At 39.1% G+C, this 23,334-nt stretch overlaps 1 protein-coding gene and 1 pseudogene across 2 annotated transcripts in view; one reads left to right on the plus strand and one right to left on the minus strand.

Moving 5' to 3' along the window:
- The window catches only part of XKR4 (XK related 4), a 453,634-nt gene that overhangs the window by 339,524 nt on the left and 90,776 nt on the right, over positions 1–23,334 (minus strand). The gene's annotated exons all lie outside the window — the stretch shown is intronic.
- Positions 14,894–15,021, plus strand: LOC125099415 (uncharacterized; annotated as a pseudogene).

Consider the following 23,334-nt stretch of genomic DNA (forward strand, 5'->3'; position numbering starts at 1 on the left):
CAAATATGTAGGTCTGGTTTCTGAGCTCTTAATTCTGTTTCCAAAGTCTCATCTTCTGTCCCGGCACCAACACCATAAACTCAATTACTATAGCTTTATTGTAAGTCTTCATATTAGGAAGAGTATGTGCCTTAATTCTTCAGGAGAGTTTTGGTTATGTTTGCCCCTCTGTCCTTCCATACATTTTAGAATCTCTGTCGAGTTCCTGTGAAAGTATTCTATGGATTTTGATTTGATTTCCTTTGATCAATCCATAGAGATTAACTTGTAAGGAATTGATAATGCAGGATTTTTTAATCTTCCTAGTCATGAATATAGTATATAACTTCACTTAATTGGTTGCCCTTTTAAAAACTTCCAATAACTTATACCATTTTTCCATGAAGGTCTTGCATATTTTTGCTATGTATATTTTTTTCTTTAGTAGTTTATGTGTCTAGATTCTCCTGTAAATATTTATTTTTGGGAAGAGGAGGAGGAAGATAATTTCAAATGTAGACAATCATGCCATTTTCAAGGAAAGGCTTGGTTTCTACTTTTTCAATCCAAATAATTATTTTATTTTATTTTATTTTATTTTATTTTATTTTAATCAGTACCTCAAAAGCAATCCTGAATAAAATGAACACTGGTGGACATTTTTGCTTTATTCTTCATTTTAAAGGAAATGCTACTTTTGGGGGGATAGAGGGAAAGGGAGAGTGAGAATCTTAAGCAGATCTGCATCTAATAAGATGGTAGTTTTTAACCTCTGTTTTTATTATGGTGAACTACTTTTTCAGATTTCTTAAGGTAAATTATTCTTTCATTCTTAATATAATCCAATTTGATCCTGGTTGGATTCAGTTTGCTAGTATTATGTGTACTAATTTTATATCTGTATTCATGAATGACATTAGTCAGTAATTTTTCCGTTTCATACTGATTATTTTCTAGTTTTAATATCATATAATAAATTAGTGGGAGTTCCTTTTTTTAATTCTTTGGAAACAAAATTTAACATTGGAATAATCTTTACCTTTTGCTTAATTTCAAAGAAAGCCTCATTATGCTATATGAGGATCTTCATTGGGCCAGGTTAAATTACATGCTCCACAAGTGTTTGGGCAAGTTATAATCTCAATAGTAAGCCACAAAGGGCTCCCTCCAAAGTGGTGGGATATGTAGGAAGAGTTCTGAACTACCCTTATTGATGGAATACCCCTCATGAATTGAATGAACTTTAAGAGAAAAACAAATAAACAGCCTGAGTTGTTTTTATAGTGTTCTCTAAACTTGAATGAGTTTAAGAGGCATATGATAACGATGTTAGAATTTACAGTATGGGAAATACTGACAGTAGAATCATAATTTGCAATTTTTTTTTTGTAAACAGCCTGGAGAAATAATTTCTGGTATATTTTCTTTTGTGTATAGCCCTAAAACATGCATGTGATAAATCAAAATTCTCTCTGACATCCAAGAGAGATAAACTTGTTCAATAAATGATGCACCGTTTTGCTACTAGTCCCAGATGCAAGCACGAACCTCCTTTACAGAGTGAAATGGAAAGGTAGTTCTCCTCCCTCTTACTCCTCCACCCAACTACCTACAGATAAATAGGGAATGTCAGGGACAGTGAAACCCTGCCCACTGCACTCCTTGGACCTGAGAATTATACAACAGATTACCATAGACATTACAGGATTCAAAACATCAAGTTCAGTGAGACTGAGGGACTTGCATAAATGATACTATGGCATTTTACATTGAAAAACCATCACACCTCAATATATTCTGGTAATGTCTATGTGCTTGTATGAATACAATGACAGCTAAGCATTCATGAAAAATTAATTTTTTCATTCACTAATTTATTCTTTACCAGCATTTATCAAATGCTTACTGTAGTCAAGGTACTGGACTAGGTATCACATAGGAAACATATATAAAATAGTCCGTGAAGTAATCATTTATTAAGTAACTTTAAGTACAAAACACAATGTTAAGCATTGTAAAATTATAAAGTTAAGGCAGCATCATGGGCTTGGATGACCTTAGAAAAAATATTGTCCTTGATATACTTAATATATAATACCTTTATTTGCAATATGCTATAAAACCTTTGTAAAAACTATTATTTTTAGTCATTTAATTTTCTATTTGATTTTTCTCAGCCAATCCTGTATTGAAAATAAGCATTTATTGATTGAACTCTACTTACCAACTCAGCAAATACATGCCTAATGGCAGCTTGCATAAAAAAGAGCCTGTAGCTGGGGAAAATGTTCGACATTGTCACATGAGAAGTCTTCTGGTAGCTTGATTTCACTACTGAATGAAAGGTAGGAGTTGGAGGAATAGATAAACTATAATGAGTTTGGACTACCATCAGGAAGTGACTCCACCAAAGTGTGTTTAAAATGCCTTCATTGGCAATCCCTTCATTGCCTCATCATGTGAAATACACAAAGTCAGGAAAGAAGAGATCATATCAGAGGATACAGAAGACTGGCAGACACTTAACATGGACTAGGACCTGGATCAGGAGGAACTTCAAGGCCAAGCAAACACACAGCAGCAGACACTGGGTGGTAGCATAGCAGGAGCCAGCATTATGCAGAGTAAGATGAAAAGAAAAAATCTCAACAGGAATCACTTGATAATGACTACCAGAAAGATGAAAAGATAAAGACCTCTTATTCCAGAGTTTTATTATTCTGGAATTTTCTTAAACATGATAAATCAGCACTCAGACCTGGGGGCCAGAATTTGGGTAAGACACTCAGAAATGAATCAGCAGAACTTGAAAAAGTTTTCATCCATTTCTATTGAGAAGGAATTAGAAATTTCCTAGCCTAAGCCTACTGGATGGTTGTTAGTGTTCTGTGTGTATATTTCTACTTACTTAAAGTGTAATAAATAGTAAATTATCCTTATCCTATGGTGTGCAATCATTTTCAGCAAATGACATTTTGGTGTTTTGGTAATCTTTAATAAATGACCTGCTTCAGTTATTGTAATAAGCTGTTGTAAAAACCAGGTGAGGGGCTGCTGGGTGGCTTAGTCAGTTGAATGTCTGACTCTTGGTTTCTGCTGGGATCTGGTCTCAGGGTCCTGAGATCAGCCCCACGCCGTGCTCCCCACTCAGCAAGGAGTCTGCTTCCCCTCCCCCAATCCCACTACCCCTCCCTATCATGCTCTCTTCCTCTCTCATGCTCTCAAATAAATAAATAATAAAAACTGGCTGAGCACCATCAAACAATTTGATCAAAAGTCTGTTGCTGAGACAGAAAAAAAAATGAAAAACAAAAAACAAACAGAAATGCATGGCACTTTCCAGAATGTTGCATTAACGAAATTTACTTCTGTCTGAATTACATGAAGAGTGTCCACATGAGCCTCTGGATTTTTAAGGCCCAAACAGCATGGCAGTGAGGAATGGTTGAAGGAAACTATCTTTCCTTGTTTATAACTGAAACCAAAACTTGATTAAGCATGACAGACTTCAGACACAATTCTAAACAGCATTATCTGACCTCAGTGGAAAAGGAGGCACAAACTTTTTTTCCAGCTTTATTGAGATGCAATGCACATATAAGCACAAACACTTTTAGAGGGAGAGAACTAATGCCCAAAGTCTTTCACATCAAATTATCCAATAAAATAGTCTGATAATTATTAAAAGAGACAGAATTATTTTAAAAATTGAAATCATAAAACGAAAACAAAATTGAAATCAATATAGTAACATACTATGGTAAAGGGTCAACTTGGGTAGGAAGTGTTAATACTCCTTTCCCACCTTGGGACATTCCTGCCAGGTACCTGTCAGAGGGGTTATATACGAAATCTTGGTCTGGGCAATGTTCATTTAGACAAAGTGCTTGGCTTTAAACCTGATTAACTAATCTCCAAGCCCAAATCCAATTTGGAGAGGGACAACCAAATTTTCTTCTTCTTCAAAGTAGACATAAAAATAACAAAATGGTTAACATTTAAAGCTTCAGAATAAATAAATGTAGACACACTGTGAATGATGTTTGGATGTTTTAGGACCTTCTAATGATGTTGTGTCTGACCAATTAATAATTTAAGAACCAATTTGAAGTCTCAAACATTTCCAGTGTTTCTTCCTCTAATTACTTACCAACCTGCCATTTTATTCATGGGAGAGAGATGAAAAATATGTAAAAGCTCTGACAATTGTCATAGAGAAAGACTTAAATTGACCACAGTAGTTAATCTTGATCACACTTACGTGTGGCAAATTTGTCAAAGAAAATGCCAACTACAAGACTAGAGCATAAAAATGGAGAGAGTAAAGACACAAAACACTAGAATAGATGAAATCTGTGTTTGTTGGCCTGGTGTCCAACACGAGTTCATTGTTCAACCTTTCCTAGCAAATCAGTGGATCTTTCCATAACCAGATGTGCAAAAACAGATGGTACCAAAGATTCTGTACTCTTGGGTCCAAAACACTTGGACTTGTGCCTAGAAAAAAATGTGGGCTTAAACAGAAAAAGACACAGGTTTTCATATTGACCTTGCCATCTTAGCCTTACTGGGAAGGCCTACCAGGAACCAAAGCCACTCACTGGCTCCCTTTGGGGAGGGTCACCTCTGGGTGATGGGTGCAGCCCCGAGGGCCTGGACTGTTTCGTGCCTCTGTGTGGTGAAGAGCCACTCCCTGGCCTGCAGAGGAGAAGCAGCAGCTGTATCCAACAGGCACCAAGTGGGTCATCCATAAGCAGGACTTGGACTTTCTGCAATAAACCTGGCTTTCCCCTGCAGCATGTCTGCTGAGCACACCATAGTAGGCATGCAAGAGAACTTTGCAAACTCTCCAGTTGGGATTGTTATCCGTCATCCTGCCCTCCTTGCAAACCTACCTTAGCAAAGATATTTTTAACAGAATCAGGTGGAGACTGCAAAGGGTAGATTTTAAGAGCACAGACTCTTAAAGAAGACTGTGTGGTTTCAAGTGCCAGATTGGCCACTCGTTAGCATCATACCCTAAGTAACTAGTAGACCAACTTACTGTCTGTACTCAATCTACTCATCTGTAAAATGGGGATGATGATAGCAATGCTTAGGACGTGGTTTTGAGGATCAAGTATGCTAATACATGCAAAGCACTGAGCTCAGTGTCTGCCCCTAGGAAGCACTAGGTAACCAGGTGGACAAAAACATACACAAACATTGCTCTCTTTTCCTGCCACTTTCTCTCTCCTATAAGTGTCTGAAGAAGCCCTCTCCCAAACCAAAAATACTCTAAGTGAAAGGGAATGAAGCTGATAAGTAGTATTTATAATCAAGGTGATGCCTCCACAGCTGTCTGATTTAGCACATTTGCTTATATGCATTCAGGTAATATTAGCCCTGGATCTCAGTGGAGCCGGCTGACTTCCTGAGGTCACCCAGCTTGTTACTGCAGGGCCTTGACAGTGCCAAGTTACAAGCTATTGATAAATTTTCTTCTTTTTCTTTACAGCAGATCTGTGATGTGCATCTGTCCACTGGAAGGTTCCTGTTCCTTATTAGCAAGGGGATTGAAAAAAGACAGCTTCCATATTCACATTTATCAGCACAGGCTTGTGAGGGGATGCAGTGAGGGGTTTACACACCATAGTAAAGGGTTTTAAGGTACCTTTCACAAGAGCAAACAAACCATAGCAACATGCAAATTCACTGCTACTTAGTTCTTAAATAAATCTAAAAAAATGTAATTAGTTATGCTACTAACGAATCATTGAACACTAAATCAAAAATAAATGATGTACTATATGTTGGCTATTGAATTTAAACTAAGAAAAAGAAAATAATGTAGTTAGAAATTCTCTCTTTTTGTTTAAAGGTATTTTCATGAATGGGTAAGCAGTGTTTTTGAAAAAAAAATTAATATGAGGAATCTTCATCATGTCTCTGCAACTCTGTGTGTCCAAGAACAAGGTGGTCTGGTTCTGTGAGTTCCCTCAACTAAAACAACATACTTGTGGATCTCTATGGACCACTGGTTTCAAACACTGTTCAAATGGGCAGGCAAGAGGAAGTTGTGGGTCAAACATCATACTAATACATTAGTGACATCTTTTTCTAAAGCAGTTTATATAAGGGGAGTTAAGGAAGAAGAGCGAGGTCAGGGAAACTCAGGGCCCAGGCAAGGATGGCGCTGGGATAGGATCTAGACACTGGACTGACCTCACTGGTTTGCTCAGATCTAATCACACTGCTGATGTGAAATTGGATCCCCCCCCCACTTCTTCTTCTTCTTCCACCTAGTTTTCTTTTCTAGTGTGACTTGAACCACTTTATGAGAAGTGAAGCAAGGATTAAATACCTATTTACTCAGCATTCCACAGGGGCAGAGCCACTGTGTGTGTGTATGTGTGTGTGTGTGTGTATGCGCGCGTGCGCGCGCGCTGGGAGGGTGAATTCTTTTTTCTTTTTCTTTTCTTTTTTTCTTTTTTTTTTTTTTTTTTGCGGAAGAATGGAGGGAGCCATAGATGGAGGAGGATGGATGGAGATAATTACACCTGCTACAGCAGAACTCAAAATGTAATGGGGTTGACAAAAATGTCACATAAGAGAAACCTCCATACAAACACAGTGTGATTTAATCCTGGGGAACTGAGTTCTTGGAATAATTAGGGCAGGGAAAATGACTGGGGAAAAGTCCAGGACAGAGAATGTGAGATTTACCAGCATCCTGAAGGAGAGCAGACTCAAGTAAGGGAGGGGAGGGGCAGGGAGATCTCCATTTGTCCTGTGGGCCCTCAAAAATGGCCCAGTAGGAACAATAGGGTGGCAGGCATGTGACCTGACTGAAGTCAAGTGGGCAGCCACTATCCTACCCTGCCTGACTGGCCCCGAGGAGCTCTGCATGTTGCATGCTAAATTATAACTAGCATACTTAGAATCTGCAGAAAGATGCCATCCTTAGTACCTAGTCAGGGATATCAAGAATGAGGGGAGCAAAGCATCAACTTTCCCCTCCCTTGCTCAGGGCACTTTCAGAAAAGAATGACAAATTTCAGCAAGGCTTTAGAATTTGGGGAGTGTGAAATCTTTCTTCCAAGACTCTATTCTTAGTTGAAATGACATGAGGTTCATAGGACTCAGATAGCTGGATTTCTCTTGATTAAGCAGACTTATTCCAGGGCAGGATGGCATTCTGATATATGCCAGTTATTCTGTCGAACAAGACCAGCTCCCATTCCCCTTCTACAGAAATGATCTGCATGCGAAGCCTTGGTTTCTTTATTATAATTTACCTTCTTTCTGCAATAATTATATGGAATTTCCCTACCACTTCCAATTTAAATCTTCACTCCTGACCATGCAAAGAAGTGGTCTCCAAAGTGCATTTTTCCAGCAGAAAGAGACCTTTTCCCAAAAATCATAACTATGTCCAAAAAAATCACATGCCTACTAGGGAGGACAATCCAGCTTCTTTTGTGACAATATTTGCAGTTTGTCTGGCAGTTTCTCTCTTCTTCAGGGGCTGGGATTTTTCTTTCTCATAGTTGCAAGGTTGTCCCTACTCTCATTTCTGGCTCATAGCAGACACTCGGTAAATACATCTGAACAAAAAAAAAACCCAAATTCTTATTGTGTGTTGTGGGCAAAGGAAATTTCACATCTTTCATATCCTATTTACATGTGTACCCCAAGAGGACATGTTCCATAATGTTCTCATCATGAGATGCTCCAGAGACAAATCACTTTTTTGAATTTTAGCATGTGATGTTTTACCAAACACAGAAACTTCATTGCGGATCTAACCCCTCCTTAAAATTACTGAATGCACTAATCTGCAATAGAAAGGACATTAAGCAGTGTTGATTTCTCTTGGTCAAATTTGTCACTAATTAATTTTTCAAAAGAAGTTGGAGCACACATTCTTTGCCCAGGATAACCCTGTGCTCCTCTTTCTTGAATTTGCTATTTCCAGTTTGCCGACATCCTAAGCGTCTTTCTTCATTGAATATATAAGTCTTGTTGAGGCTTTCAGCATGAAAATAGAGTGGAAGGAACATTTCCCGCTTCCAACTTGGAATCTAATTGTGTAACAAGTGCATGTCAAAAAATCCAAGTGTAAAACAAAATAAAACCACCTGAAGTGAGATATGCATGTTTTATGACATGAAAGTGTTGAAATGTGGTCAGCTAGGCAGGAGAGCTTTTGGTTCCTTAAAAAAAAAAAAAAAAAAAAAACCATAACCAAAAAAAGACTGGGCTAAAAATCTTTATTCAAAATAAGGAACTTGGTTGTTGTCGCTGTTGTTGTTTTACTATTTGTGTTTTAGTAAATATAAGAAAGCGAAGAATCAAGTGGGTATTCTTCACTTTTCTGGCCATGTGGGCATTAATCAGAATACTTCTGGAAAGCCTTTTACAGAACTACCTTCACAGCTAGTTAGGGTAACTAGGAAACTGAGTTGTTACGCTGAACACACGTGACCCCAGGAAATGTTGATCTCCAGTGTCCACCCAACCAGCCTTCCAGCCTATCTCCAGTGTGGCCCTATGGGAAGTTTTCTCGGAAGATATTATTTACCTTTGAAAACATTAACATGTATTACTGATCATTCTTACATTCCGTTTTGTTACCTCTGATACTGTTAGAAACGAAGAAAGCATAGAAAATAACTTTTACATTTTTATAAAGCACTCTCGGGATTGAGTAGTTGCACACTTGAAATTCTAGCTCAAAATATACTTTCCAGGAATCATCCCCTCTTTACCCACTCCAGATTCTGATCTTTCTGTACTCTCGGTTCCTTCAGATGGCTATATTCATTTTTAAATACCATCTCTCATTGTGATTTGTTGCTTAAGGACTGTGAATTCACTTCTTGTACCTATCACTTCTAGAAAATCAAAGGCTCCAGAAAGAGAGGGAACTTTCTATCACTTAAAATAAGGCCACAGAGCTTTCAGTGAAGAGATCTATTCACAAACATCAAATGAGTGCTTGTTAAGACACAGACTTCCCCGACAGCCAGAAACTCCTTTATGAGCCGTCCTATCCAGTTTGGGCCCATATTCAGATTACATGGGCAGTTATCAAAGTCTGGGTCCCATCACCAAAAGTTATGAGTTAATGAGTCTGGGAATGGCCTGATCAATGGGATTTTTCCAGTTCCCCAGGTGATCTATCTCCAGCCAAGACTGGAGATAGGTTTTTTCAGAGGTATACTTACTCTAATTTTCCTGAGAAGAATAGCCTTGAAAAACCTACTACCCGTACAGACTACCAAGCCTATCCTAACAACTTTAATCAGTAGGTCTAAGACAGTCTCTCCATATGTAATCTAACCATTCTGGAGAAAATTTTATCATCTGGGCATTTGGAGAGACATAGAAAATGTCTCCTCTAACAGTCACAAGGTGCACTATTGGTAATTGATGATCATTAATTAGTGCTATGTTATTTTCATCCACCTTTACGTCCCCTTGCCCCAGTGAAAGCAGACCTGCAGCATGCTGAGATACAGTTTGGATGGCAGGAGGGCAGAGAAGGGAAGGACAGCATGGAATTAGTCCAAAGCCAAGTTACGGCTTTTGGAAACAGGGGCAGTGGTTGGCAGGTGTTCATGTCTGCTGTATTATTACAGACACTGCTGCCAACTGTGACGTGCACACTACATGCCTGTCATTCTATCAAGCACCCTGGTAGCTATCCTACACCAAGCTCCTTGCCCCATATTTTGCTAAGCCCGAAATTGTTTGAACTTTGCTATACATGGAACAAGCATTCAGTGAAGTGGGCTCATCAGTCGTCTCAAATGCCGGCAACTTCAGGATAACCTGCCAGCTGTGGCTGGATTCAAAGGCTCTCCTAAAGGCCCGGGTGGGTGAGCAGGCAGAGCTGTTCTGCAGACCGCAATGATTTGGGAAATTGCCACCTCCAGCAGCTGCTCTACTGGACCTTGTAAAAAGTAATTTTTTCATCTGAATTTAGACAAAGTCTCATTTCCTTCTTTAAATCTTGATCATGATGATACATTTAACTCTTGTCCTTTGTTTAGAAGCAGAATTAGATCTTATCCCAATGGAGGCACTCTTATACCTAGAAAGGATTACAGATAAGCTGAGATCCCTGCATGCAGCCTTGACATAGCAGGAGACCCCAGACCATAGGCATTTATGGCTGGGCGGTCATTTCCATGTGAGCTGTGATAACAAAATATTGGGATGTCATGCCTAGAGAGCCTCTCTGGTAAGTAAAATGTTGAGCAGTAAATGGAAGGTGCACGAGAGGCATACAGATCGCAACACTGATAAATCCTGGAATGGTAATTGTTGGTCTGGAAATGTTTGGGAGGCACTGGAGATTCATTCAAAGTCTGGCATGGGGACCCTTAAAGAGGTATCTTTTCAGGGTATTGCTCCCATCAAGAAAGGACACTGGTTAGCTCTTTCCAATAAACCTCTTGGAGCAAGTCCCCACCTTCCTCAGTAGCCATCCCACTCTGGTTCTATAAATCATTTCCCTTCTTGTAAGGCCTGGAGCCAATTGGCTGTAATGACATATCGAACCTTGTGTCCCACATGCCCCTGGCTGATTATATATTCACTAGATTTTTAAAAGGCAAGTCCAAGCTATTGAGTATCCTTCAAATTTGGAACCAATTCCCTTGTTAGGATTTTGTCCTTTTCGAATCTGAATAGCTGTTGGCACCAGTTCTATTCTCTTCACACTGTCTGCTTAAGTGAGCAAAATTCTCAAGCAGTTACTATTCTTAAATGCAGGTAATACTAAGCAAAATGAATAGCAAAACCTCCATTTTGTAAATAAGGAAATGATGTCTCCATTTTAGCAGACGAAGAGTGATGTTCCTTTTTAATATTAAGAGGTCATCTGATTTAATAACACATTTCCCAAACAACATAAATAGAGGCCTCATTTGGGCAATGAGATATTGATTGGAAGCTGTCTCTTCCTATAAATGCACGACCGATGTGGGCAGCAAGAGGCCATACAAACTCAATGGGCAATCTCAGTACCTCTCCAGAGCCATCAGAGCATTGACTTGTGATTTGGTCATGCAGTCATCCCTCATTTCTCAGAACAGTGGAAAATACCTGAATCAGATCTAAAGGTTCATTCCTTCTATCTCATGGTTACAAAACTCCCTGTGGCTGTCTGCCTTACAGGCTATCCTACAGACAGGGTGAGATGAAGCTGGGAGAAGGCGGAGGCTGCCTACTGCCCAGCATCTGTGTGCTTCCCAAGGAACTGCAAAAAGTCTCTGGGTCTCAATTTTCCCAGACATTCTAGAAGAAAAATTCCATATTTTAAATAACTCTGCAGTTCAGAGAGGACGGGTATGTAGCATAGTATTCTCCTTACTGTTGAGGTTAAACTAAGTTTGCCTTATAACAGCATGGGCTCTGTCACCATACCAGTTGTTGGCACAGAGATGTCCCACGGACATGACAATTTTTCAGATGCATTGTCTCCTCAATGCAACTGCAGCCACAAGTATTTTTGAGCACCTTTTATTTGCCTGCTTTGTCCTAGGCTCTCAGAGACAGCAAAGACCAAGTACTGATTAATCTTGATTTCTTTAAGACTTTCAACTAAGAGACACAGTCAACTTTATTCACTTGATTTACTTGTAGATTCGCAGTTGTTTCGTTATCTGTTCAGGAGCCAATGCTTATTCTTAAAAAAAAATCAGCAAACAACAACAGGAACAACAAAATCCTTGAAGAGATTCAGATGATCTTCTAAAAGGAAATGCTACTCAAAAAAAATCGTACCTCATTAATGGTTAACATAAATTAAAAAGGATATTTCAGTCAGATTCTGCTAACTGTGACTCAGCTCAATACTGTGTTTACAAACATTTAGTTTGTCTTAATTTGTTATCTTATGTTTAACCTGTTTAGCCATTATTAAAACATTAACAACATTGTCGTTTCTGTTGGCCCCAGAAGTCAAGAAGGCTAGATTCTGATGCAGAGCCAATCATGCAGCAAGTGGCTTCTCTCCCTTGTAACTCTCATTAAAAAGGGCTTTCAGTTCTTCAATAGTAAAAAATTACACTAAAACACACTACTAATAAGTCAACATATTACAAATCTGAATTCAATTTTTAAAGATTTTTTTAAAATTTCTTTTTTTATTGAAGTATAATTAAACATGCCATTTTATGTTGCTTTTAGGTGTAAAATATAATGATTTAATAATTAGATGTTTGGATTTTTAACTCATTTCTAAAATGCCTGAAAATGCTATGATTACTTCTATTTCAAAAAAACATTTTATTGATACCATTTTTATATTTGCTTTGTTGGCAAAGAGAGCAAATATAAACTTCAGGATTGGCTAAAATATCTATCCAATTTATGAATATTATACTGTATTTGTAATAATTTCCCTGTCTACCTTTATCCTCACCATCTCTTCTTGGACATATAAATAGGGTACAGGTTTATCCACATGGTACTAATGGAGGTGAATTGGTATAAGTGAAGTTGTTAGGAGTTGAAGATTCTGTAATCAGTTAGTATGTTTGGTATGTTCTTTGTTTTGTTTTGTTTTGTTTTGTTTTTAAAGATTTTGTTTATTTATATGAGAGAGAGAGCACATGAGAGGAGAGAGGTCCGTGGGAGAAGCAGACTCCCTGCTGACCAGGGAGCCTGATGTGGGACTCAATTCCAGGATTCCAGGATCAGGACCAGAGCCAAAGGCAGTCGCTTAAACAATGGAGCCACCCAAGCGCCCTGTTTGGTATGTCCTACAACTAGCCAGCTCCATGACTTCAAGAAAGCAACCACTGCAACCTTCAGTACCTTTATCTAAAAGATGAAGAAAATGATAGCGTCTACCTCAGAAGGTTACTAGCATATTGTAGAGACCATCAAATTAAATATTTTATTTATTTATTTGAGAGAGAAAGAGAGGGAGAGAGAGCAAGGGAGAGCATGGTGGGGGCAGAGGGAGAGCGAGAAGAAGGTTCCCTGCTGCACCTAGGTGCTGGATCCCAGAACTCTGTGATCATGACCTGAGCCAAAGGCAGACGTTTAACTAGCTGAGCCTCCCAGGCACCCCTGTAAGTTATTATTAATGGGTATTTCAGATAAAAGGAAATCATGATGAATTGATGATGACAACTGACAATTATTTTGTTTTTACCATGAAGCAGACACAATGTTAGCAGCACTTTAGATGTATTATGTCCTGTCCCTAAGTATAATCTGAAATTAAATAAAGGGACTTTTGCAGTTTTGCAATCTATGAATAGGTGAATTGCTGATTTTAACTTCTCTTCTTTTACCTTATTTTTATTTTTTAAATTCAAAGTCTAACCCAGCCCACTGTAGTTTTGGGAAATGCCTTTGACCTTCTGTCATTGTGTTTTTAGCCCTACTTCTGTAATGGACCATTCTACAATGCTACATTAATATGTAAGAAGCAGTACTATGAACACATTTAATGCCTTAATCTTGTTGCCTGTGTTGAGATTAGTTTTTAATAGCTTCTTATATGTTAGCTGAATACTTTTGTCATTTTTAAAAAAATTGCTATACATACTCTTTCCAACTGTTTATAGCTGGTTCAAAAGCTAGACTATCAATTTGTTAAATTTCAGGTCAGACTGTATTTTTTGTTGACATCTGGATACATAATCTCTTTCACCATATAAAAGAGAGGGTTCGGATGTGTTTTTTATATTTATCCTAATGTCATAAAATGGCTCTGGACCACCTACATTTATGAGTTTGCATGGTACACAATGGTAGGCATGCCATTCACACTATAATGATTATTTATTACAACAAATTTATGATACATATATGTTTCTATCATTTCTAAAATAGGAGTATGACTTTTCTAACAAAATCAGTATTTTACTTCAATTTTCTAATTGATGACAAGTGTATTCAAAAGTGAAATTCACCTCTTAATTTACATGAAGGAGCCCATATGGGTGGTACCTACATAAATACATATTTATATAATATGTATTTCCATACAATATACATAAACATATATACATACTTAGAAGTTATCATTTTTCTTGACCTTGACCCTCAATAATTTAATCCTCTGTATCAGTTTTAAGCTGTTATTTTACTATTTTTATTGATTTTTTGATACTCCATGAAAACATTACTTATGTTCAGGAAGTTGTGTTTTTTTGTTTTGTTTTGGTTTGGTTTGGTTTTTGTTTTTCAGAGACAGAGAGAGTGCACAGGGTGGGGAGGGGCAGAGGGAAAGGAGAGAGAACCTTAAGCAGGTCCCATGCCCAGTGTGGAACCTGATGCTGGGCTCAGTCTCACAACCCTGAGATCACAACCTGAGCCAAAACCAAAGAGTTGGATGCTTAACCAACTGAGCCATAAGGGCACCCCAGGAAGCTGTGTTCTCAACTTGACACCAAACTGCAAATTATCTGGGTAAAGCAGATGAGAGTTAACATCATTGTCATGACTAGTCATTACTCTGATAAAATCCCTAAAATACAGGATAGCACATCTCAGTCATCAACCCAGGCTAGCATAACTCCATCATCAACCTAGTCAACATGTATAGGTATTTTTACCCTTCAGTTTTTGTCTGCTGTATTAGGATCAATGGCAGCCATGAGAGTGATGTTCTAATATTTCACAAAAAACGTAAGGAGTACGAGGGCCTGATATTGCCAATTAGGCAAGACCTTTGATTTTTCAGAAAAACACTTTAAGTTGAGCATTTATGTATTCTGAAAGTTTCAGGATTCTTAACAACACCATAAAATTTGACAGAGCTTTAGTGAAATTTCTTACTTCTTCCTACTACTAATCAGGGATCTTGGTCATAAAACTTCATTTTTAAAAATTTAGCTAAAGCCAGTGCTTTAGTGTTTAGTTTTAGTTTAGTATTAGAGAGATTCCATTTAGAAGTTTCCAATATAGCTTTGCGCAGTGGCAGTATCGTAGCCAATGAGGTTTATCCGAGGCGCGATTATTGCTAATAGAAGTTTCCAATATAAAGCTCATAAGGAGCTTATTTTATCTATCCATCTAATTACATTCAAATTATCACAAAGTGAATACCTTTGGACCCTAAAGTAACAAAAACCCAATTTTTACAAGAAGCCCATCAATGGCGGTTGTGATCAGGGGTACTTCTTACTGAATGTTATTAATACAATAACAATGTATTACCTAATAGGAAGATGGAGGATATACCCCATTAAAAGATTCACAGAGCAATAGAAAATCAGATTATAAGTATATGAAGATGACTGAGACAATGACTGAACTGTATCATCAAGAGTTGTGGTGGCCTTCAACTTTATTACCCTAAAGCATCGGTGTCATCATCATAGCACCTGAAACCACAGTGTAAACCACCAGGGTGAGGGTTCTCCCTACTGACATCCATAACAAACAGAGGATAAAAAGGGAATACCGATCGTTTTCCCTTCATACATCTTCTCTTTATTCAGAGTCGTGTTCCTAGTTACTTAACTCTCTTCCATTAACGACACCAGGAATGGCGATGGATGAGGCAGCCTACAAGCCTCCTATTGACTCTAATGGGCTCTGACTAACTCTTTTCTGGAGTCCTATCCATAACATTCATTGTGTGCATGCCTGGGAAGCAATGAAAAGAGAACCACCCTACTTTCCTTCCATTTTATGCAATCTTAAAGATTCTAACTCATTTTCATCTTTCTAATTAACTCTCATTTTTTAACAGAAATCTAGATTTTTTTAAAGATTTTATTTATTTACTTGACAGATAGAGATCACAAGTAGACAGAGAAGCAGGCAGAGAGAGAGAGAGAGGAGGAAGCGGGCTCCCTGCTGAGCAGAGAGCCCCATGCGGGGCTGAATCCCAGGACCTTGGGAACATGACCTGAGCCAAAGACAGAGGCTTAACCCACTGAGCCATCCAGGTGCCCGAGAAATCTAGATATTAACAGTTTTTTTTTTATTCATTCTTTTATTCAACAAATTCAATTGTTCCCCCCCACAAGCTTTTAAAAAAAAACAAAGAAATAAACAAACAAAAAAAGCTTTTTTTTTTAAAGTAAGCTTTACATCCAATGTGGGGCTTGAACTCACAACCCCAAGATAAAGAGTTGCATGCTTTATCAACTGAGCCAGCCAGGAGCCCCATTGTAATATTTTTAAGATGCTCAATTATGAGCTTTGAAAACATGGATTCAAATCCTTCGTGAAAGCACCACACTTTTATATGGGAGTTATTATATTTATTCTGAAGAGTAGGAGGAAACTACCTCTTATTACAAGATTGTCATGTATCAGGTAGTATACTGTCCTCTGAACAGCCTAAGAAGGCCTTCTGGGGCCCAGAGATGGGAAATGCTTTGTCTCAGGCCATATAATCAGCAAGTGGCAGAACCCAATGCAGGCACATTTCTTTCCAGTACTAGTGACTTCTCTCTCAACTTCCTCTGCTGCTTCCCTGATACCTCAAATGGTAGCATAAGGACATCACCCTCAGCTCCAAAAGCTAGAGAAGAGAAGTTTTGCACAAGGTCTGCACAGTTAAGGTTGTGTTCTTGGTGCCATAAAGTAGTGGACAGCAAGCCAGCCAGCTGGCTGATTCACTCAGAGATTTATAAAACCTTAACTTCCTGAGTCACATAGCCAGAGATCTGATTAGGCAAGTTTGGGGGTGTGGCCAGAGCTTTGGTATTGATAACATGTAAAAATACCTCAAAGTGGTTTTCATGGGTAGTCTCCTTTATTTTTTTTTTAAATATTTTATTTATTTGACAGAGAGAGAGAGAGAGAATGAGATCACAAGTAGGGAGAGTAGCAGACAGAGATAGAGGGGGAACCAGGCTCCCTGCTGAGCAGAGAACCCAATGCGGGGCTTGATCCCAGGACCCTGAGATCATGACCTGAGCCAAAGGTAGAAGTTTAACCCACTGAGCTACCCAGGTCCCCTGGGTAGTCTCCTTTAGAACCATGGTCAGTGTCTTAAACAGCGGTCTTCACAGATTTATTTGCATTCTTAAAAGAATTTCAAGAACCAGACACACCCTCTAATGTTTAGTGAAAATCTAATTAGGAATGGAAGGCATTTCCTAGAAGTGACCTACTCAATTCATTGTATTCTTTTAAAGTCATACGTTCTTAAGCACAGTCATCTGTCATGAAATGTAATATTTAATAATCTATCACCCAGGGTCACCTGGGTGGCTCAGTCATTAAGTGTCTGCCTTTGACTCAGGTCATGATCCCGGGGCTCTGGGATGGAGCCCCTCATCATCCTCCCTGGTCAGTGAGAAGCTTGTTTCTACCTCTCCCACTCCCCCTGCTTGTATTCCCTCTCTCACTGTCTCTCTTTCTGTCAAATAAATAAATAAAATCATAAAAAAAAAAAAATCTATCACCTGAAAACTTCCCTAGATTCTCCTTCCATTTTGTTGAAAGCAAAGAACTGGAAACCCAACTAACCAGCTATGAGGATCTGTTAGCCATATTTAGTACACACTCATTAGTATCACTGACTTCTTTAAACAACAATACTGAATTATCCCTTTGCTTGATATCAGGGAGGTGTTTGAGCCTCAGGCACAGCAAATTAGTGTTCTAAGTGGGTATGTTTTTTTTATATAAAGTTGGAAAAGGGGTAGTAAAAGAGAGAGGTGTAGATTAGTGTTAAGACAGTGCCTAAGGAAGTAGATGATCTGAAAACTCCCTGAGCCCATGAATCTTGTTGAAAGACATCGTGTTTTCTCCAAAGTTCCATTCATAGCATTATAAACATGGCTGCCTTAAAGTATCCTGGGAGTCTCTGTATGACAGACTGGTGCCCATAGGGTAGCTAAGGAAAGAATGATGTCAGATAATTGTGACATGTACCTAAAGCACCTCAAATCTGAATCCTTGCTGAAGAGAAGGGATGGTTTGTTGCCTTGTTTGTAAGGACTTCTAAGTTGGTCAGCACTGAGACCCTAGGTAGCACCTAAGTCATACCTTGGAGAGGAGGCATTATCTGAAGCAGCCAGAGAGAGAGCACTGGCCTCCCATAGTCATCAGGGTTTATGAGGAGCTGACCAAAAATATTCCGGGAACATCTGCTGAGGAGCATGACATGTCATTTCAGCGGCTGCTGGGGGCACCAAACTGCCAGTCTGTAGAACAAGCAGATCATTCAGTGGGGATTAAGGAACCACTCTTTCTCTGAGACATCAGGAAAACTGACCTGCCATTTGGTCACTTAGTTCCTCTGAAAGAGGGTCGCTGCTTGGTGGTGCAAATCCTGAAGAAAGATGAGAGCTGCATGGTGTCTAGGGTACCGACTGAAAGGTAGCCACGAGAGGGACATGAGCAGAGAGCTCTGGGATAGGGCCAACTGTCAGGGGAGGCCAGAGCAGGGCTAGCCAGGAGCCTATAGTTTTTGGCCACTGTGGTTTAAGTTTGGGACAGTATTTGGTTGGGTGGCCAGCATACTTGATCAGAAGCCCAGTATCTGTACTTCTCATACCCAGAGTCCCAAGCACCAACAAGGGACACAGCTCTGTACCAGCCCCAGTGGCCTGAAAGGACCTCCCACCCCAGGATTTCTAAGAAAATAACAGGTGGGCTCTGCATTGTTTCAGATCTTTTCCAGCCTGGGGGCTCTTGCTTCTGCAAACAAGCACTCACTATAGGAGATTACTCTAGTAACTTGTTCCTGGGGTGGAGTGCAGTCAAGAAAGGAGCACAGGTGCATGGACCCTGGAAATATGACTAAGGAGCCCACAATGGGACTGGGTCACCCCAGACAGCAGCTGTGGTAAGAGAACCAAGCCTCCAAAGGGGTAGAGGTTAGGATACAGGGTCACCAACCTAGTAGTTCTTTTTTTTTTTTTTTTCTATTCAGTGTTCCAGAATTCATTGTTTATGCACCACACCTAGTGCTCCATGCAATATGTGCCCTCCTTAATACCCACCACCAGGCTCACCCAACCCCCCACTCCCTCTCCTCCCCTCCAAAACCCTCAATTTGTTTCTCAGAGTCCACAGTCTCTCATGCTTTGTCTCCCCCTCCAATTTCCCCCAACTCACTACTCCTCTCCATCTCCCCATGTCCTCCATGTTATTCCTAGCAGTTCTTTAAGAAAAAGGAAGGGAGAAAATGCAGGCTTGATGGGAAAACAGGAGGAAGGAAGAGGGATGGGAGTAAGCTAACAACAAAGAAACCCTACATAGACAACATGAAAGGGGAACAAGATGTGTGAAATTAAAAAACAAAACAAAATATCCATAAGATTAATCACCACAGAAGGGCTGGAGGTAAAAAAGGAGGAAAAGTAACATAAATAAATCCAGGTATTTGCCTCAAGGCAGCAGTTTGATGGCTTGGTGGGGCGGGGGTGGGGAGGGGAATGCGAATGCAGTTCTAAACAAGTCCAATATATTTCATCTTAAGATGTCAAAACAAGGACCTTGCAACAATTGTGTTAAAAAAAATAAAAAAAGAAAAGACATTGAAAATGAAAGCATATCCAAATCCTAAGTGTCACATGTGTGTTTCCTGAGCAGTTGCGTGAGTTCCAAGCAGACCTGGGATCCTGCAGTCCCATTCCCGCCCATTGACCCCTTCAATTAAAGTACATATCACAATAGTCAAATGATTTTTTTCGCAGTGAATACAAAGTTTACGTTTAAACTATATTGCAGTCTATTAAGGGTGCCATAGCATTATGTCAAAAAAAAACTAATGTACATACCTTACTTAAAAACTATTTTATTAAATAGAGCTACACTATGACCCTACAATTGCACTATTGGGTATGTACCCCAAAGATACAGATGTAGTAAAAACAAGGGCCTTATGTACCCCAATGTTCATAGTAGCAATGGCCACAATCATCAAACTGTGGAAAGAGCCAAGATGCCCTTCAACAGACGAATGGATAAAGAAGATATGGTCTTTATATACAATGGAATATTATGCCTCCATCAGAAAGGATGAATACCCAACTTTTGTATCAACATGGACGGGACTGGAAGAGATTATGCTGATAGTCAGTTATCATATGGTTTCACTTACTTGTAGAGCATAAGGAATAACATGGAGGACATTAGGAGAAGGAAATGAAAAGTGAATTGGGGAAAATCAGAGCGGGAGATAAAGCATGAGAACCTGTGGACTCTGAGAAACAAACTGAGGGTTTTGGAGGGGAGGAGAGGGAGTGGGATGTTGGGTGAGCCTGGTGGTGGGTATTAAGGAGGGCACATATTGCATGGAGCACTGGGTGTGGTGCATAAACAATGAATCTTGGAACAGTGAAAAAAATTAAATTAAATTAAAAATAACTATTTTATTGGTTAAAAATATGTTAACCAACATCTGAGCTTTCAGTGACTTGTAATCACTGGTCACAGATCATGATCACAAAAATAATAATAATGAAAAAGCTTAAAATATTGTGAGCATTACCAAAATGTGACACAGAAGCACAAAGTGAACAAATTTCACTTCACTGTTGGAAAAATGGTACCAGTAGACTTTCTTCTTCTGTGAGGGTTGCACGAAACTTCAGTTGGTAACAACTGCAGTATCTGTGAAGTACAATAAAGTGAACCAAAATAAAACAAGGTATACCTGCATCAACAGTGATTTATTTGGACACAAATTCACTGGACCCTTTTAACAAATACTTGTGAAAAGAACAGGCAGATCCACAGACAGCAGGTCACGATTTTTAGTAAAAGGTGGGTCTAAGGCAACAGAAGCTCTAAAGATATAATGGCAGGGTTCTGGTTTCATATAAAACCGAGTGACTGAATCAGTATGTATAAATTGAACGAACATGATAAATGCTCAGAAAGCTGGCCACTACGCTTAAGCTGGTTCCAGGATGGTCACAGGATTTGGGAGTGAGGAGCAGCTGTCCATACTTAGAGCAGAGCCTACAGGGCCTGGTGTAGCTAGAAGAAGAGTCAGGGATCTGCACAAAAGCTCAGTGTATGAAAGACTCATGGGCACTCATGAAAAGACTCAGCTTCTTCGAGACCCTACCTATTCAGCCAGGCTTTAAAGGACAGGAGATGTTCGCCACAGAGCTACTGACTAAGGCAAATTCCATTATAAACTCGGAAAGACCAGAGAGGCGTTGTTAATCCAAATACTACTTGTTTTAGTTCTCTAGGGCTCTGTAAGGGGCAGACACATAAATAAAAGCTGATTTTGATTCCAATGCCCCATCTTCCCAATTTCAGTAAAGAGTGTAAACCCTTTGCTAACAAACAAAATGTTGAAATTACCAGTAGGTCTAGTCCTTACAAGACGAAGAGACTGGAGAGAGAGAAAAAAACCTTAGGCCTGTATCATATTGTTTCAAAGACTGAAAAAGCCCCAATTTCAGTATCTTCAAAAATAAGTCTCAGATTTGTCAAGGCTGTAATCACTTGTATATTTTCATAATAGCTCTGAATTCTGCTGTTCAGTTCTTTTTGCTGTTGGCCCAGATACAACCTACTGGAAAAATATTCAAAGACTTCTGTCCTCTGTTTTAGTATATCAGATGTTATTTTTCAAAAATTATTATTCCTTGCCACATACACTTTCATTCTCTTATTTTTATTTAAGCATACATAGTAGCATCTCCTAAACTTAAATGACCATAAGAATCGGCTGAGTTCTTAAAAATAGAAATCCAAACACCCATTTCCTGGACATTCAATTTGGTGGCTCTCTCAGAAAGCTAGATTTGTAAAGTGCCAGGGAGAATTTAGGAAAAGTTTTGGAAATATTGTGATAAAGAATTGTTGAATTAAACAAGAACTACTTTTTCTAGCTCATATTTTTTGCAAAGAAATAGTTCTTTTCTTTGTCATATAGCTATAGCTCCTGGCAATCAATTGCTCTTTTCTTACTATAAGTCTTTGAAACTCAATAATTACTTCCCCCTTATCACTCATTGGGCATAGGAAATTCCATTTGGTAAGAAGAATCCTTAGCAGTGCTTCTTCTTTTTTTTTTTTTTTTAAGATTTTATTGATTTATTTGACAGAGATCACAAGCAGGCAGAGAGGCAGGCAGAGAGAGGAGGAAACAGGCTCCCTGCAGAGCAGAGAGCCCGATGCGGGGCTCGATCCCAGCTGAGATCATGACCTGAGCCGAAGGCAGAGGCTTCAACCCACTGAGCCACCCAGGTGCCCCCTTAGCAGTGCTTCTTGCTCTGAATTCAGCCATTCTAGCCTTCTGCCCCTGCTCCCAAATACTTGGAAAAAGGAAAACACACAAGCAGCCACAGACGGCAAGCCTTCATAGGCTCCCTTCATAAACATGGTCTTATAAAGAATGATTTCAAAAGCTTCCAAATATAGTTAGAGGGTAAAGACAATCTGGTTTTTTGTTTGTTTGTTTGTTTTTCTGTGTTTTTTTTTGGAAAAAAAAATTTTTTTTTGGAAAAAAATTTTTTAAAGATTTTATTTATTTATTTGAGAGAGAATGAGTGAGAGAGAGCATGAGAGAGAAGGTCAGAGGGAGAAGCAGGCTCCCCAAGGAGCTGGGAGCCCGATGCGGGACTCGATCCTGGAAGTCCGGGATCATGACCTGAGCCGAAGGCAATCACTCAAACCAACTGAGCCACCCAGGCGCCCCAAGACAATCTGTTTTAAGTAAATTTGGAATTTTTTAACCCAGCAATACACTTGTTCAGGCTTGTCTCTCTGGACAAAGGGGTCATGATTCTTTCCACAGCTGGAAGTTTGATCTTGATTCATGAATGTCTTTCTGACTAACAGAACAAAAGTCCTATAAGAACTCGAGCTTCAATTGATTGAAATATGACAGAAGTGACTGCCATATGGATTTTGAGATTATATGGATATCTATTTCTGATTTTCTCTTCTTTTCCTAATATGAGACTCAAACTCAGCTTAGATTACATCATAATCAGATGGGGCAAAAAGAAAACTTTACAATGAACAGGAAACACAAGTCCTGATACAGCTTCTGTGATTTGGCAGATAATTCCTTAAGAAGCCTCAGTACATTTGCATCTTTGAAAAAAAGTTTAAAAAAGATCATCAGCTGACAGGCAAAACTCTTTTTCAGATGATGCTAACCTCTTTTACTGGGGTATATATCTAGATACACTCATTCCGAGGGGAAAAAAGCTGAAATAAAATAGGTTAGACAGGAGTCACACAATTACATTAGAATCACAATTAAATTCATCATTGTGGGAGGGGAGGACCCAGTAGAGAAGAGGGAGCAGTTCAAGATCCTAGTCCTGTGTATCTAAACTTGTACCTTGATTAATAATTGTGTGTTCAGATTTCCAGCTCCCAATACAGATGCCAGAAGAGATTTGTATCAGTTAGCATACACTTATGTTGAGTAAATAATAACTGACATTAATTCAACACTTA

Source organism: Lutra lutra, chromosome 4 (assembly GCF_902655055.1).
Source record: "Lutra lutra chromosome 4, mLutLut1.2, whole genome shotgun sequence".
NCBI lineage: Eukaryota > Metazoa > Chordata > Mammalia > Carnivora > Mustelidae > Lutra > Lutra lutra.